This window comes from Schistocerca piceifrons, chromosome 6 (genome assembly GCF_021461385.2).
Source record: "Schistocerca piceifrons isolate TAMUIC-IGC-003096 chromosome 6, iqSchPice1.1, whole genome shotgun sequence".
Classification (NCBI taxonomy): Eukaryota; Metazoa; Arthropoda; class Insecta; order Orthoptera; family Acrididae; genus Schistocerca; species Schistocerca piceifrons.
In genome coordinates, this window is record NC_060143.1 from 170507789 (window position 1) to 170525998 (window position 18210).

The 18210-nt window shown below is 44.5% G+C and overlaps 1 long non-coding RNA gene across 1 annotated transcript; it reads right to left on the minus strand.

Moving 5' to 3' along the window:
- Window positions 1-930: 930 nt before the first annotated feature.
- Window positions 931-15353, minus strand: LOC124803485. The gene is made up of 2 exons (XR_007017210.1): window positions 15226-15353; window positions 931-1131 (listed from the first exon to the last, which is right to left on the minus strand). It is a non-coding gene; the product is annotated as an uncharacterized LOC124803485 (long non-coding RNA).
- Between the last annotated feature and the right edge of the window lie 2857 nt (window positions 15354-18210).

Consider the following 18210-nt stretch of genomic DNA (forward strand, 5'->3'; position numbering starts at 1 on the left):
CCAGATCAGAATTAGAGCTTGCACAACAAAGGTCAGTCTAGTATATAAGGTAATTCAGTACTGATGTTACAAACTTTTAGGGACGATGGAGAAGTGCAAATGTATCAGTTTGAGGTAACGGACCCTGGTCTGGAAACGACCGCCTAGAAAGTTACAAGTGAAAATCGTTCTGATACCTCTAACACTGGGATACCTGAACCGATACTGTTGTTACTGAGACTGTGGGGCAGGCAACTTTCAGAAAAAAAAATTCTCGGAAAATGGGCTCTAAAATGCCTACCTCAAGATCTATGACCTCTTGTTCATCTTGGCTACTGTGAAACAAATCTCTTCTGCTGAACAAATGCTCATAAATCTTATGGATATTTTTGTTGTTGTACTACCTCCTCCCAAGATACGGAAAGCAAAGAGCTTACAGTAGAAGAGATGCACTGTCAGAGGTATCATAACGATTTTAGCTTATAAATTTCTACTCAGTCGTTTCCAGACCGGGGTCCATTGCTTCAGATTGATACATTAATTCTTTACCATCACTCCACAAGTTTATAACATCATCATGGAGCCACCCTGCATAAAACCTATGTCTTATCGCAGAGTGACCTGACCCCCAATTAGGCATTGGTTTTATAAACTGACACTAAACGCCGGCCTGAGTGGCCGAGCGGTTCTAGGCGCTACAGTCTGGAACCACGCGACCGCTACGGTCGCAGGTTCGAATCCTGCCTCGGGCATGGATGTTTGTGATGTCCTTAGGTTAGTTAGGTTTAAGTAGTTCTAAGTTCTAGGTGACTGATGACCACAGATGTTAAGTCCCATAGTGCTCAGAGCCATTTGAACCATTTTTTTGACACTAAACCTTGTTTTCCTAGTCGTAAGATTTGATCTGATGGTAGCAGCAGTCGAAACGGCGTGATAAATAAAGCAATATACTAAGCAGTCTAGATGGATTTATTCACAAAACAATACAATGATCATGGTTTCATACAGGAAAATTATTTTCTTTGGGAGTGAGCGTTTTACATTGGGACACTTTTCACGCTTTCGCCTCTTGCCAGATGTAATAGAGGTTTCATATTTTCTTGTTCCATTTTTAAATGATGGCATTGATTCTTTATGTGCTGCAGTCTTCTCCTGAAATTACAACAATTACTCTGGAAGATTAAGGTTTTTTGAAATCTAAAAATATATTCCAAGGTATAAAGCAATCATGCTGCACGGGACAAATATGCTATCGAAATGTGAAAGCGTTGCTATTGAGAAATTCTTGTCACTGTATTTATTTTTCTATCTGTTACATTATTACTCTACTACACACGAGTAATTAGTAAGTGAAATCAAATTACGAAGAAATACTATCAAAAATCAGTTACAAGTTATATACATTTTGAAACTGTACTATTGGAGGTTAACACAAATTTCCATTTTCAAGACAGGTAAACTTGTTAGGACGTTAACGAAACTGTTAATTCGCAAAAACCCTATTTTTCATCGTACCAAACCTTCTTTTGTTTGAAGCTACAAGATGGAGCTCGACCAATGAGGTATGGATTTACTGTTCACATGTCACATAATTATTTTAAAAATATTTAAAATGTTACTTGTCATAATTTCTGTAATTGAAGAATTAAAAATATATTCCAAATAGCTTTAATAAATTATGCAGCACTTAAATGTGTAGAACTTGAAAAATTTACAAATGCTTCACAAAACACAACAAAAATGTAGAAAATGGGGAATGCTTCAACTCTATGGCGATCAGTTGTAGAGGCTGGCATGTGCTGATGTCTCAGTCACTCGGCGACTAATAGCCAGATGTTTTTAGTGTGTGAGAGCAAGAATGGAACACCCTCTGTGTCGAAGTAGGTGGGTAGTAGAGTCAACATATTGTCATACGTTATATTGTTGAAAGATACCATCTTCGAGTCCACGAAAGTAGGACACAGCCACCGCTTTTCACAAGTGAGGACTGTAATGGGTGCTATCTAAATTACTGGCTACGCAGACCAGAAGTCATCATGTATCCAATGGCACTTCTTACGATCATGCCAGTTGCAATGCCCATTTGAAGACAATGAATGCAATCTCTCAACATTCTTTATATTTTTTATCCTCAGAACCTCCACACATGCATACAGACATCTTGGGCATGCAGAACCGCAACTCGCCTGAAAGGACGCTGTAACGCCGTTCCTGTGTGCAGTGTTGTCGATGGGCTCACGAGAGTCGGTGCATCTCTTCTGCCACTACAGAAAAAGCCGGAACAACAGTCCAGGGCAGACACTCCATGGCACACCAGACATCCGAGTGGACCCTTGTCAGTAGTGGGACTACCTTTGTATAAGCATAGTCTGCGTTGTTGCCAAATTTATTCAATCTATTCACGATGACATCAGTAGATGTGGCAACATCGCACTGATGACATCACCAGAAGATGACACGAGCTTTTCCCCCTCCCCCTCCCCATTATCCCACCCACATCTATCCCTCCCCCTCCCCACCCCCACCTGGGAATTGATGGGAAAAGCTGTGTGTGCAGAGCTGTTCATACAGATCCGGTGTGGAAGGACGTAGGTTAATATTTCCTTTATTTGTCATTTTTGGGAATGTGCAGGTGTTATCCTGTTGAAAGAAGAATTCAAAATATCACCCACCACCCCCAGTTTCTGCTTCCCTCTGCTCCCACTTTTTTTCCATTCGTATGTATCCTCCTTGACATGTGGTGGCCGACTGGCCAAGTTCACGATGCCGCCACCAGAAGGCACTTGAAATTGTGATGTCATGGGTTTTCCCCCTTCCCCACCTGAGAAAGGCCAGTTGGCAGTTCAGGCCTGTTGGGCTGTTTATACAATAGTGTGAAATTCCGGCTGAGACTTGAGTCAGGGTCGACTGGTCTTGTTCATAATACCACTCCTGCCATGACTTTTCATTACCTCCACTTGGAAATTGGCAGGAAATGTTCAGTTTGTGCTGTGGGAGAACATAGGTAAGTATCTTCTTGGGGAAGCCCTAATTACGTATAGACAATAAAAAAATCTCATAAACATGTATATGCGCAGTACAGTACAAACAGATTGCAAATATTGTGAAACACCTTCTCTAAACTTCACCTACCGATCGTACAAAGATCCAGTACACACCCCAAAGATAATGAAAACGTACCGTAACATATCTAAAAAACTCGCCTAGACACTCCTAACTGTTACCTACAGATCATAAACATGTACCATACATACCGAAAATGGCATGCTAAAAAGCATCTGGCTCAGAACTGTCCTTGAAGTAATAGATTTTGAACAGTTCGTTGTGTCAGGTACTTACATACTTACATGCTTACATGCTGGAAGCTGCTCCACGATCTGGGTGGGGCTGTGCAGTAACTGGCCACTAGCAGCTCCAAGCAGAAACACCATTACTGCACTGCGCCATAACAGCTCACAGGTTACCGAAGGTCTGCCCGCCAACTGCGGTGACCACTGGAAGTATGGTGACGCAAGAGACGATCGTCACCGATCCGGCAGGTAGGTGATGTTAGTTGCAGTGCTTCATTGTGCGGTGGACAGTGCACCAATATTAGTAATATCTTGAACTAATAATGGTTCTCTCTGCAGCCAAACACACGGCGTTGCAGTGACCTGTCTTAATCATGGCGAGATCGATAGCTCACCCCATGTCTGTTGGAACACAATATTTGACGTGAAGGGGATGTGACATGTTTGCTGCGAATACCACTGAGGCAGCGAGTGAAGCAACGCGGACAGCACAGGTCTGCGGGGCAATGGGTCGGCTGTTTGTTCTACTGCCCTCGTGACTTCCAAGTTGGTCTGGCTGAGCATCATTCAGATACAAGGGATGTGCACAGGAATCAGGAATGGACACGTTATTGCTTTCGCCGACCAGTTCTGGCATCCACATATCTCCTGGCGGCTCTAAGCTTTTCCATTGTCTGTCATCGCACAGCAGCTTTGTGTGCTCGGCGAGCTACTTTTAGTTCATTTCTTCAGTGCCGAGACGCGCAGCTTTTGTAAGGACCGATCTTGCTCCCCGCTATGAGCATGATAATTTTGAGTGGTTCGCTTCCTGCGCGAGTTTGTGCCCTGCTGCTTCTATATCACACACGGTTCAGCCTCCTGATGTTGTTGTTCCCTGTTCCTGTGTGTGGCCTGGGGATCTGAAGAGCATGTCGCTTGTGTCAAAACATAATAGTTTCCGTTTGGTAATTGACACAGAGTTGTGAGTTGACTGTGTGTTTTAAATTATTTGGGTTTTGTACTTTTTTATGTTAAATGTGCCTACAAGCTTATGCGCCTTACCAGGGCAAATCTTGTTGCTTGTATTGTGGTGGGCTATACTTCCAGGCTAAGCTTGTGTTTATGCAGGTGAGTTTCATCAGCCAACAGTTCATGTCTTCCTTCCACCTATGTTTTCCATTCTGTGCGACGGTAAAGTCTTTGCCGTTTCCGCCTCGTGGCGAGATTTGAAGCTGAATCTCGGTTGGCCTCTTAAATTCTTTACTATCAGGTGCAAGTGGGAAATTTTGGAAATTTAGTGGTAAGTTCCTATGGGACCAAACTGCTAAGGTCATCGGCGCTTAGGCTTACACACTACTTAATCTAACTGAAACTAGTTTACACTAACGACAACACACACACACACACACACACACACACACACACATGCCCCAGGGAGGACTCGAACCTCCGACGGGGGTAGCCGCGCGAACCGTGCAAGGCGCCTGACACCGCTTGGCTACAACACGCGGCGGTGCAAGTGGGGGTGGGTACCTTGGTGAGTTACCTTCTTATCTTAACTTTTCACAATTGTTTTGTCTATGCTGCCTGTCTGTAATCTGATGGCTTAAGTTTTTACTCGTTTTACTTGAAGATTACTTCTCTGTTGATCAGGCTATCACTGTGTGTTTGTGCCTTGGGGCATGTTCCCATCGGTTGCTTACAAAGGGAGGAGTGTGAAGAGCAGCGTATCGGGGCTGCCGTAAGTAATTTTGGGTCGTTCGTCCGCACCACGTTGCCCAATGCATGAAGGTTTCTTATCAAGCAGCTTTAACTGTTTTTGTTTCCTCCTAATGAATTCTTTTTTAGATAAAATTAAACTGTTTGTTGCATTTTAGTCAAACATATTCTAAAGACGTTTGTTTCCTACCTGTTTGGAAGACTGTTTTCTTAGAACCTTTGAAGAGCTTGTTATGTAAGTTCAGTTAGTAAATGCACATGGCGATTTTGTCTGATTGACAAATCCATTCTGTCCTGTAGGTCCTTCGAATGGAAACGTTTTGATCGCCCTTACACAGGGCGACACAGAATAACGGGAATGTTTGAAATGAGTAGTGGTAGCCATGGGAAGGTGGTAGCACTGCGAGTTCGTGGCAGTTAAAGAGTAAACAGTCCGCCATTTCAGTAATCATGGATCAGTGGAGCGGACAACAGTGTGCTTTAGCCATAAAAATATTTTGTGAAAACAATGACAGTTTGGTAGCAGCGCAGTGGGAGTTTCGATATTTTTATGATTTAGGACGCCATGATGCCGTTTCGTCGAAACACGCGATAAAATGTTGGATTAATAACTTTTAAGAGACTGGATCTGCCCTCAAGAAGAAACCAACAGGACGACCAAGAAGTATGCGATCACCAGCGAACATTGATGCTGTAGCGGGTCTGTCTTACGGAGCCCACGGCGTTCAGTTCGTAAGCAAGCAGCAGTGGTTGGAATATCCCGGGAGAGCGTTCGCAGAATTCTTCATGTTGATTTAAAATTTCATCCATACAAACTACAGTTGGTACAACAATTGAAGGACAACGATTACCGGTTACGATTAGGACTCTGTTAACAAATGATAACAAAAACAAACAATGACGATGAATTTCTAAACAGGTTGTGGATGTCAGATGAGACACATTTTCATCTCACAGGTTATGTGAATAAACAGAACTACCGTTACTGGGCAAACACAAATCCTAATGACATTCATGAGTGCCCTTTACACGCTAGGAAAGTGACAGTACGGTGTGGTGTTTCAACACATGGGACCATCGGACTGTATTTTCTCGCAAATGGACAAGGAAACACAATAACTGTCAATCCCGATCATTACATGGAGATGTTACGAAATTTCGTTACACCTGCATTGAACAACATTCCAAACGTTCAAGAAGCCTGGTTTCAACAGGATGGAGTGACAAAACACACCGCATGGCAGTCAGTGACATACGTGCGAGAATTGTTTGGCAACCGTGTGATCTCACGATTCGGTAACATTCCGTTTGTAATTTTTTCTTGTGGGGCTACCTCAGGAGCAAAGTCTACACGACTCGACCAAGAACCTTGGATGAGTTAAAACAGAGAATTCGGAATGCAATTCACAGTATCCCAGCCAAGACGTTGCAGCTGTCAATTAGGAATCTCAAAAGCAGATTTCACGAATGTATTCGAACAGGGGGACGAAAATGGTTCAAATGGCTCTGAGCACTATGAGACTGAACATCTATGGCCATCAGTCTCCTAAAACTTAGAACTACTTAAACCTAACTAACCTAAGGACATCACACAACACCCAGTCATCACGAGGCAGAAAAAATCTCTGACCCCGCCGGGAATCGAACCCGGGAACCTAAGCGCGGGAAGCGGGAACGCTACAGCACGACCACGAGCTGCGGGCGCAGGGGAACGCCTTCTAAACGTCGTAATTAAAAAAAAATGATAAACGCCATCGATGTTTCGTAAATGGCAAAATTGTGTTACTATGAATGAAATTTCTTTCCTTCATCACTTCTAGTTTCGTTGGATTGTGGAAATGTTCCAGTTTTCCTGTGTCACCATGTAGAAACTGCCATAAAACTTTTTTTGCCTGAGCGATGTGTATTTACATACTGTTTCAAATGCCTATTAGGGCTACTTACTAGTAATAAAATACCAGTAACAAAATTATAAAACTATTTGTACTACCAAACAATCACAACCTCAGACTTAATTCACAACCCGTCTTTACTGTCTGGTGCTCGGCATCCAACTGACAGAACGTGGTCTTCCATGTTTTTCGCTCTGAACAAGAGAGGTCGGTTAAAGTTGACCAATGAGTTTGATATGTACCATTACTCAATCTTCCCCTTACATTTATTTCATAAACAAGCCACAATTACATGAAACTAATACTACTATTTTACTCCATCGAAATGTATGAGTACCGTATCATTATCTATCGCGATCAAGTTTCATACCGGTAACAAATGACTGCTATCTCCCACGCAGACGCAGATCATTCATGTACGTTATAGTGAATGGGAACAACACGTTCGTGTGAAGGAGAGGAAAGCTTGACACTATCTTCTGGAAAAAGTGCTCTCTAACCGCTGCTGGGGTCATGTTGACCTTCGCTTTACCGCCCTTTCCTGGAGTAAAACTGTCACTTGATTATCATTTCGGTACACATGTCTTTATTAACTGATGTAGGCGGTGCAAGTGCATCAGTTTATAGAATTGCTCTTCCTCTCTACAAAGTTTTACTTAGTATGATGTCCATTAAAAGTGATGCATTTTCGCCGTCGTTGAACATTGCTTTCGAATCTCCTTTGAAGGAAAGAAGGAAGGAAAGAAAATTAGTGATTTGTATCTGTTTGATTATTTGTTTACTAGCCTTTTCCTTGTGCTTTCATTCACGTCTGCATTCGAAAAGTATACTGAACACACCACCTCCTACCTCTCTCTGTGTCCACCTCTTCCCTGCCTCTCTGTCCACCTCATCCTCCTACCTCTGTCTGTCTCCTCCTCTCTACTCTCTCTGTCTATGTCTCTCCATCTCCTGCTCCCCATTTCTTTGTCCATTTTCTGCATCCCCTCTCTCTAACCATATCTTCTTCCTCCCCTCCCTCTGACCATACCGTGTTCCGTCTCCCTCTTTCCCACCTGCTCAGTAACCTTCTATACCCTGTACTTGCCTCACACTGTTTCCACACAATATGCCTTTCATGCAGGGCAGCCTATACACCACAGGTTGAAAAAATAAGACGTTTTCACCCATATTTCTGCCTCTATTGGAACTAGGAGGTTATAAATCTCACAGCGCTATAACTCTGGTGGCCTGCTGTTTCTGTGCGAAATTTGGTTGAAATCGTTCCAGGGGTTTGGGAGGAGTTCTCAGACACACACACACACACACACACACACACACACACACACACACACACTGTTTTATGTATATGACAGATTTATTTTATGTATTTGTGCTCGGATACAACAGCGCGATCTGGAGGCTTGACTACCATCTGCACTTATGTTCAGGCATTCATTTCTCGCAGCGTTTCCATATTTTGGTCCATAATATGTATTTGAGCAGATACTTTCCGCTTCAGTTTCATGCAACGTGTAATGTTTTATTGATACAAAGTACAGCAGGTAGTGACGGCGGCTTTTTGGACACCCGAACGAATACCACGAGGTCGCGCATGAGTACGACTTAATGAAAAACAAATTTCAGGAATTTACAATCTTTAATCACGACTGCAGTTGTTTGACAGTGCAATGTATTTGCGTCCTCACGGATGTGTATTGAAATCACCCTGCAATAACAGTACCTGCTTGATTTTACACTACTGGCCATTAAAAACGGGTATTCATTGGACAAATATATTATACTAGAACTGACATGTGATTACATTTTCACGCAGTTTTGGTACGTACATCCTGAGAAATCTGTACCCAGACCAACCACCTCTGGTCGTAGTAACGGCATTGATACGCCTGGCCATTGAGTCAAACAGAGCGTGGATGAAGTGTATAGGTACAGGTGCCCATGCAGCTTCAACACGATACCACAGTTCATAAAGAGTGGTGACTGGCGTATTGTGACGAGCCAGTTGCTCGCCCACCATTCACCACACATTTTCAGTTGGTGAGAGATTGAAGAATGTGCTGGCCAGGGCAGCAGGCGAACATTTCCTGTATCCAGAAAGGCCCGTACAGGATCTGCAACATGCGGTCGTCCTTTATCCTGCTGAAATGTAGGGTTTCGCAGGGATCGAATGAAGGGTAGAGCCACGGGTCGTAGCACATCTGAAATGTAACGTCCACTGTTCAAAGTGCCGTCAATGCGAACAAGAGGTGACGGAGACGTGTAACCGATGGCATCCCATACCATCACGCCGGGTGATACGCCCGTATGGCGATGACGAATACACGCTTCCAATGTGCGTTCACCACGATGTCGCCAAACACGGATGCGACCATCATAATGCTGTAAACAGAACCTTGATTCATCCGAAAAAATGACGTTTTGCCATTCGTGCACCCAGGTTCGTCGTTGAATACACCATCGCAGGCGCTCCTGTCTGTGATGCAGCGTCAAGAGTAACCGCAGCCGTTGGGATCCAATACTGCGTTCCGTATTACCCTCCTGAACCCACCGATTCCATATTCTGTTAACAGTCATTGGATCTAGGCCAACTAGAGCAACAATGTCGCGATACGGTAAACCGCAATCGCGATAGGCTACAATCCGACCTTTATCAAAGTCGAAAACGTGATGGCACACATTTCTCCTCCTTACACGAGGCATCGCAACAACGTTTCACCAGGCAACGCCGGTCAACTTCTGTTTGTGTATGAGAAATCGGTTGGAAACTTTCCTCATGTCAGCACGTTGTAGGTGTCGCCACCGGCGCCAACCTTGTGTGAATGCTCTGAAAAGCTAATCATTTGCATATCACAGCATCTTCTTCCTGTCGGTTAAATTTCGCGTCTGTAGCACGTCATCTTCGTGGTGTAGCAATTTTAATGGCCAGTAGTGTACCATTGTTGGAGGCATCTGTACGTACTCACTATGTGCTCAGAACTGAAAAGAGCGACGTGACGCGATCGACAGTGATACCAGAGACACTGTCAAACACATCTATGCACAGCTCCATCGGATTGTCACTGTGGTTTCCATTCGCGACCTAACAATCCTTACTTTCTGAATAGCCCACGTAGTCAGTGTTTGAACCCACACAATGAACAGATTTCCAAAGTCGGTTGCTTTCACCCCTTCTAGGGAGAGCAAGCAGCAGTGACTTCAATGAATTTCTCGCACGTATTGATGTTTGATGCATTACAGACGGTGTCCCTCCGTATTTGGAAGTCCATGCGAAGTTGTTGGTCGCCCTATTGTGTGCTGCGTAAATCACTTCAGCACAAGGTGGAAGGTAAGGACGTGCTACCTCCTTCGGTTTGAGGACAGGATTATCTTTACTTGTAACTTTTTGGGGAACCCGCTCCTGTGGCAGCAGTCGCTGATACCGGCTTCGAATACCAGTGGGGAGAAAATTTCGACCCCGTTTCTGGCGTTTAAGGCGAGAAGGGGTGGTGGTGTTAAGTTACTTATCATTAAACTATCACCAGAGTCCTCATGGAATGCGGGATTTGTTGAGAGTGGTTAGGTCGCCGGTTTTTTTTGGGGGGGGGGGGGGGGGGATGACGTTAAAAAACGACGACAACCTCGATGCTATGTGTTGTCATCGAGATTCAGCCCTCCCTTTCGTTCGTCCTGAAAAGTAACGCCTCCGAATTTTTTGTGTGAAATCTCATAAAGCTTTTGAAATAAAACAAATGTTATTAACATTCTGCAACTTTATTCTTAATGCCTACATATTTGCAGCACTCTGCCGCTAGAGGACTGCAAATTTTAGCGCGCAACACAGCGGTGTGTGACGTAACTATGTCGGTGCGTGGGAAACAGCGTGCTGTAATCGAGTTTCGAATTCTAAGAGATCCTCCACACACGGATTAGTCTCTCCTTCAGCCTAACAGTGCCAGATCACACACGAGCGCTGCGACACCTGCAACAATCCGACGACTTGTATTCACTGTCATCTATTAACTTCCTTACAGTCCCGACTTGGTCCCATCCGATTTTAATCTGTCTGCAAAACTTAAAATCACCTTCGCGGACGTCGCTTTGATAGTGATGAAACGGTGCAAGCAGAGGTGAGGGTGTGACTCCGTCAACGAAGCCAAACATTCTACAGTGTCTGTGTGAACAAACCAGTCTCTCGTTGAGAGAAATGTGTTCGTCTACAGAGTGACTACAATACTGGCCATTAAAATTGCTACACCACGAAGATGATGTGCTTCAGACGCGAAATTTAACCGACAGGAAGAAGATGCTGTGATATGCAAATGATTAGCTTTTCAGAGCATTCACACAAGACTGGCGTGACATGCACAACGTGCTGACATGAGGAAAGTTTCCAACCGGTTTCTCATACATAAACAGCAGTTGACCGGCGTTGCCTGGTGAAACGTTGTTGTGATGCCTCGTGTAAGGAGGAGAAATGCGTACCATCACGTTTCCGCCTTTGATAAAGGTCGGATTGTAGCCTATCGCGATTATGGTTTATCATATCGCGACGTTACTGCTCACGTTGGTCGAGATCCAATGACTGTTAGCAGAATACGGAATCGGTGGGTTCAGGAGGGTAATACGGAACGCCGTGCTGGATCCCAACGGCCTCGTATCACTAGCAGTCGGGATGACAGGCATCTTATCCGCATGGCCGTAACGGATCGTGCAGCCACGTCTCGATCCCTGAGTCAACACATGGGGACGTTTGCAAGACAACAACCATCTGCACGAACAGTTCGACGACGTTTGCAGCAGCATGGACTACCAGCTCGGAGACCATGGCTGCGGTTACCCTTGACGCTGCATCACAGACAGGAGCGCCTGCGATAGTGTACTCAACGACGAACCTGGGTGCACGAATGGCATTTTCTCGGATGAATCCAGGTTCTGTTTACAGCATCATGATGGTCGCATCGGTGTTGGGCGACATCGCGGTGAACGCACATTGGAAGCGTGTATTCGTATTCGCCATACTGGCGTTTCACCCGGCGTGATGGTATGGGGTGCCATTGGTTACACGTCTCGGTCACCTCTTGTTCGCATTGACGGCACTTTGAACAGTGGAAGTTAGATTTCAGATGTGTTACGACCCGTGGCTCTACCCTGCATTCGATCCCTGCGAAACCCTACATATCGGCAGGATAATGCACGACCGCATGTTGCAGGTCCTGTACAGGCCTTTCTGGATACAGACAATGTTCGACTGCTGCCCTGGCCAGCACATTCTCCAGATCTCTCACCAATTGCAAACGTCTGGTCAATGGTGGGCGAGCAATTGGCTTGTCACAATACGCCAGTCACCACTCTTGATGAACTGTGGTATCGTGTTGCAGCTGCATAGGCAGCTGTACCTGTACACGCCATCCAAGCTCTGTTTGACTCAATGTGCAGGCGTATCAAGGCCGTTATTACGGCCAGAGGTGGTTGTTGTGGGTACTGATTTCTCAGGATCTATGCACCCAAACTGCGTGAAAATGTAATCACATGTCAGTTCTAGTATAATATATTTGTCCAATGAATACCTTTTTATCATCTGCATTTCTTCTTGGTGTAGCAATTTTAATGGCCAGCAGTGCAAATATGGGAAATAAATATGTAGCCCAATAGAATAAAGACATATAACGTTAATAAAGTTTGTATAATTTGAAAAGCTTTACGAGTTTTGAGATAAAAAATTCGGATGCATTACTTTACAGCATGCCCTCATAGGAACATGACATCAGAATTCCATAGGAATTCATAACGATGATCTACACTTAACAGTGTTTCAGGCAAAGCTTTCATATTTCGCGAAGGAGACTGTCCATCACATTTTCAATCACATGGGTGACTCAACAATACCGTACGACTTTAGACAGTTCAATCAGTAATACCATAGTACTTTACCTTTGACTATATGTGGAGTAAGAAACGGCCATCGTGCGATTTGTATATTAGCAGCGCTCTCCTTCAGTCTTATGTAGAGTGAGAGAAAGAAGATTCAGCTACTCTTAATATTTCGGCACTGGTTTTGTAACGCGAAGAATCGTCACCACGGCGAGCGTACTGGCTGGAAATTTCACGTCACGGAATGTCGACTACTGCTCCAGACAAAGCAATGAAACGCAATTTGTCGATTTGTAGCACGGAAAACATCCTTTCAAACCCCTGGAATTTTCAGGTTTTAAGGCGTTCTAAGGACAAATTTTTGCAGGAACATAAACGAAATCTGTCTGCTAGAGATGAGTTTGGCTTTTAAACTTGTGCGAAGCAGAGTAAGAAAATAAATGTACACAGAAAGATGGAAATTTTATATCACTCACTGCTACTTTTTTATGGCAAAGATAAACCATTAAGAGCAAATGACACGTAAAGTTAATAAAGATCTTGCAAGTCTTGATAAAAGCTCACGCGAAGCCGACCGAAACGCCCTTACTCCCACGTGCAAAAATACTGTGGTGGTCGACTAATATGCTCATCGACAAAAGCTTCTCCTTTGGCGTTGATACTTGTGGGCCACTCCTGCAACCATCGTGTTCCCACTACCGAAATATGAACACCATCGACTTAACTCAGGTTTAACATTTTACTTGCACGTTGTGTCATCTTGTTGCCGAGCACTGTCATTCCTTTCATCGTCCACAATGTCAACCAAATCAATGACGTTAACAGCAAGCCGCTACGGCTGCTACCGACGACATTTTCCCCGATCGTTTTCCGTGCTTGCACGGACATTGCCTTGGATTAAAGAGCATTTACACGCCTGGCGCCTCGCACGTAGTCCCACACACGCCCAAGTAGAGGTACGCTTTTACGTGCCTGTTTCTCAAACTGTACGCGTGAGTGATTCCTTTTGCACCTAGAAAGAAGGACGCATGTTACACCAGTCATTAAGAAGCTGCAGCTGCAGGTTAAATGCGCGTCTGTGTCTGGCCAGTGGGCAGTGGGTTTGTTTATCAGAGTCGGCCAAGTGTGCTGGCGAGGCTGCGGCATTAATGTGCCATCTGAAAGCGGGCTGATGACCGCCTAACAGTACTTACAAGGCTTTCTGCCGAGAACGAAACAGACGTTAGATCCTTAACATTTACGGTGAGGAGATCAAGAATATGTTAGAACATGTATTTTACTCACCTCACAAAACGTGAAATCCTAATGAATTCTAAACACAAGAAAACTGTATTTTAACGAAAAAAGTAACAATCATCAACCAACATGCTTGTAAAGTCCTTCAGCTGATATTATGTAAGCATATTTTTGCACCAAGAGTTCGAAGACTCAAGCATTAGAAAAGTGTGAAACGTCTGAACATTTCACTGTTGCTTTGATGAATCCGGTTGCTGAATCCGATTACGAGTAGAAATTTGTGCACAGAAGGAAAAAGTTTTTGCAGCACATAGAACTGCAACATATGAGGGCCCACTGGGGGCTAATGATGGAATACTAGACGTCAGATGTTGGGTTTCCTATTCAATTTGCAAATGAAAAATTACTTAACAGACACGCATTTCTGCTAGAGGTTTCAGTGTTTTTTTTATTTGCTCCCGTCGACGCAAACTGTTTATGAACCAAACCGTGTTGTAAAGGAATCAGGGCAGCATCGACACTTCAACAGGATCGTTCCTCTTCATCAATATGTATTCTTCAAAAGTGCAAACAAAGGTTCTTTGTTTTTTTTCAGGTTTTCCTTGGTGATTTCCGGTTTACTCTTATTCGTGAAGAACTGTAGCCAGTTATTTAATTTCACTCTGGCGGTATAATCCACGGAATTAACCGTCCTGGAAAAAGGAAACAAGACGATAATGCTGTTCGGTTTCTATGTGTTTATTCTTAGACCGCTCGTCAAAATTGCTAACGCAAAGACAAATTTTAAAGTGTGCTAAAAACCGAATCTTTCAACAAAGCACCAAAAGGAGAGAGAACCAGGTGCAACTATGCACGGTAACCCATGCGCACAATCATAGGCAGGCGTGACTTTGCTCCGACGCACCGCCCTTGTTTCTTCGTGCAACGGCCGCATTTACCTAGAGCGGACGCAAAGTTGCACAGGTGTAAACGCACCTTTGGAACGTGGTTGTTCAAATGGTTCAAATGGCTCTGAGCACTATGGGACTTAACATCTGAGGTCATCAGTCCCCTAGAACTTAGAACTACTTAAACCTAACTAACCTAAGGACATCACACACATCCATGCCCGAGGCAGGATTCGAACCTGCGAACGTAGCGGTCGCGCGGATCCAGACTGAAGCGTCTAGAACCGCTCGGCCACAACGGCCGGCGGAACGTGGTTGTGCCTAGTCACGCGACTAAGTTTTTTCTCGCTACCGCCGGTTCTAGTGTTCACTGTTTCGGGTAATACCTACAAGCTTGCCGCTGTGCTGCAGAGGAATAAACAGGAAGAAGACGGGTCGACATCTCGCGGTTGTCAGCCACCGTAGAACTGCTACCTAAAGATACCGCGTAGAAGTTATGTACGTAGCGGCAGTGTTCCGTTCCGACTGCGGCAGGGCGCTCCCGCGCGCCAACAGCCGAGCGGCCACAGCTGAGGTTTATTAAAACGCGCGTCCGCTGCCAACGAGTCTGGCGCCGTGCCCGTTCGGTCGGCAGAGCCAAACACGACCTGCAGCGTCAACACCTGCAGCAGTAGCGACAGGCAGCGCCGCTCGCTAGCAGCGGCGACTGCCCGAACTACCAAGGCGACGCACCGCGGTGCTCTCTCTGTTGGCTGTTATCCATCTGTCAACGGCCTTGTTTTGAGCTGTTAATGGCCACAGAAGTGGTTCAGCGCCAACTACGAAGCGAGTAGCGTGCGGAAACAAGCCTCCCGAACAAGAATACATACATAAGACATCTTAGTTGCTACGGAGGCTTGTCTCCGTGTCTGTGTTCAGACGAAGTCAGACCTCAAGAATTTCTTACGAAACTTATATAAAACCAAAAATCACCTATTACAGATCGATATAGCAAGGCATAAGAGTATTACTGTACTGCAATAATTATGTTGCAGATGTAGTAAGTGCAGTATTGCGCCGGTCGGAGTGTCCGAGCGGTTCTAGGCGCTACAGTCTGGAACCGCCCGACCGCTACGGTCGCAGGTTCGAATCTTGCCTCGGGCATGGATGTGTGTGATGTCCTTATGTTGGTTAGGTTTAAGTAGTTCTAAGTTCTAGGGGACTTTATTTTTTAGATGGGGCCCCTCCACGCCCGCACCGACGTGGTGACCAAACCAAAAGTTCTACTGTCACCTCCGTCAACATGTTAGTTATCTAGTAAGTGGATCACAGGATGCTGGGCTGTGATGTTATCCGTGCGTCTGGGTAAGACTACGCATTAACACGGTCCATCAGGCGATATATAGTGGACGAAAAGCGAGTGAGGGTAGCGATTTGAAGAGCAGAGGGAAAAAAGTGCCAAGGCTCGTGCCGTGGGAAAAAAACCTCTGCGACGTGGGATGGGTAGTAAGAGCAGTAGTGGCTTACAAGCTGCGATAGTTCATGCAAGGTTGGATATGTTAGTATGGGTATCATGCATCATTACCGTGGTAAGCGATGGCGATGTATCCCAGTTGCTGCAGCCGCTACATTCCTGGAACAATCTAGATCGTTATATAGTAGTGGGAGATCGGCCATAGATCATTTTCTTTGGAACACTGACGTTCTGATTTCCTTCTAAATGTGATGCAATGAGGTGCTGGTAGAAAACGCTATACCATACTGACTCGTGGATTAACGACAATATATTTTATTTCGCTTGTGTTACTGCAGGGGCAATGGCCTTGCCTCAGTGGGTACACCGATTTCCGTGAGATCACCGAAGGTATGCGCTGTCGGGCGTGGCCGGCACTAGGATGGGTGACCATCCAGGCCGCCATGCGCTGTTGCCATTTTTCGGGGTGCACTCAGCCTCGTGATGACAATTGAGGAGCTACTCGACCGAATAATAGCGGCTCCAGTCACAGAAAACCTTCACAATGACCGGAAGAGCGGTGTGCTGACACCACGCCCCTCCTATCCGCATCCTCAAGTGAGCGTGACACGGCGGTCGGATGGTATCGATGGGCCACTTGTGGCCTGAAGACGGAGTGCTTTTTGTCTTACTGCAACTAATCGAAACGCAGAGCAGGATTGTCTAACTGGATATTTGAGGACAAATGCGCCTTTGGACGTTTTTTGAGTAATTATATTTTGTCTTCTTAATTTCACTTGTGGGTACTATACCGTCAATTTCTACAGAATACTTGTAAAAACGAAGAAACTAGAATTATTAACTTCATGATGAAACTACACGAATAGTATCTTATGGGTACTGGATGATGCCGTGATGACGTTACAAACTTTCAAGGATAATGGGTAAATGTATCATTTTGAGTTAGGGACCCTGGTCTAGACTCCGGAGTCGAAAGTTATAAACGAAAATCTTTCCGATAATTGTGACTAAAGGATACATATAGCGGTGCTGTTGTTGCTAAGGTTGTAGGGTGGGAAACATTTCCGAAGATAATAGTACGGAGCAAAACAAGAAAAAAAGTCTAGTAAACATTTGCTCTGAAATGCATACTTTAAGAGCTATGAGCACTTGTTCATCTTCGCTGCTGTGAGAATGCAGGCTAAACATACATTCATATCGACAATTAATATTGCATTTAAGTTAGATTTCAGTGTGATAGTGTTTTGGAAGTAGCTTATACAATACAATAAACACTCTGACAGTGGTTTTGTGTTATTTGTTACAATCGTGTTACACGTATTCGTGGACTCCTTCACTTGCATGTGACTCCACTACGCCACTACTCACATTATTGCTTTTAGTAAACTTTCATACTCCTGTTGCTACACCCACTCCTTGCAAATTTATACCTTCTAATGGTTTTTCATATACACTCTTACCACCCGTATTACATTAACATTTCTAAGTTAGGCACCTGCCATTGTTGTTAACATCTATTCTACACTTGATTTGTTCATTCTCGCATATTATGTCACAAGGTTCAGTAACATAAAAGTCTCGGTATACCCAATAAAAAACAAAATTTTGTCATTTTGGGGTTTACGCAGTTTAATTTTCTCTCAGTGTGCACAACAAAACACTATTTAATAGATAGTTCTAAATTTCATACCTTTCTTGACAACGGCATGGCATTGTTCAGACAACAAAAGATAAATGACACGTATGGGGATGAGTAGAAGTCCTTGAAACAAATTGTGTATAGACATTTCATTAAACTGTGTCCTCCTGTGTTATACAAGATGGTTTTCGGAAGTGTCTCATTTCAGGAGATTTTTCGTTCAGGTCGATTGCGTAACAGCCCCGGTGGAAAGCAGTCACGAAGAACATAGTTATTAACATCT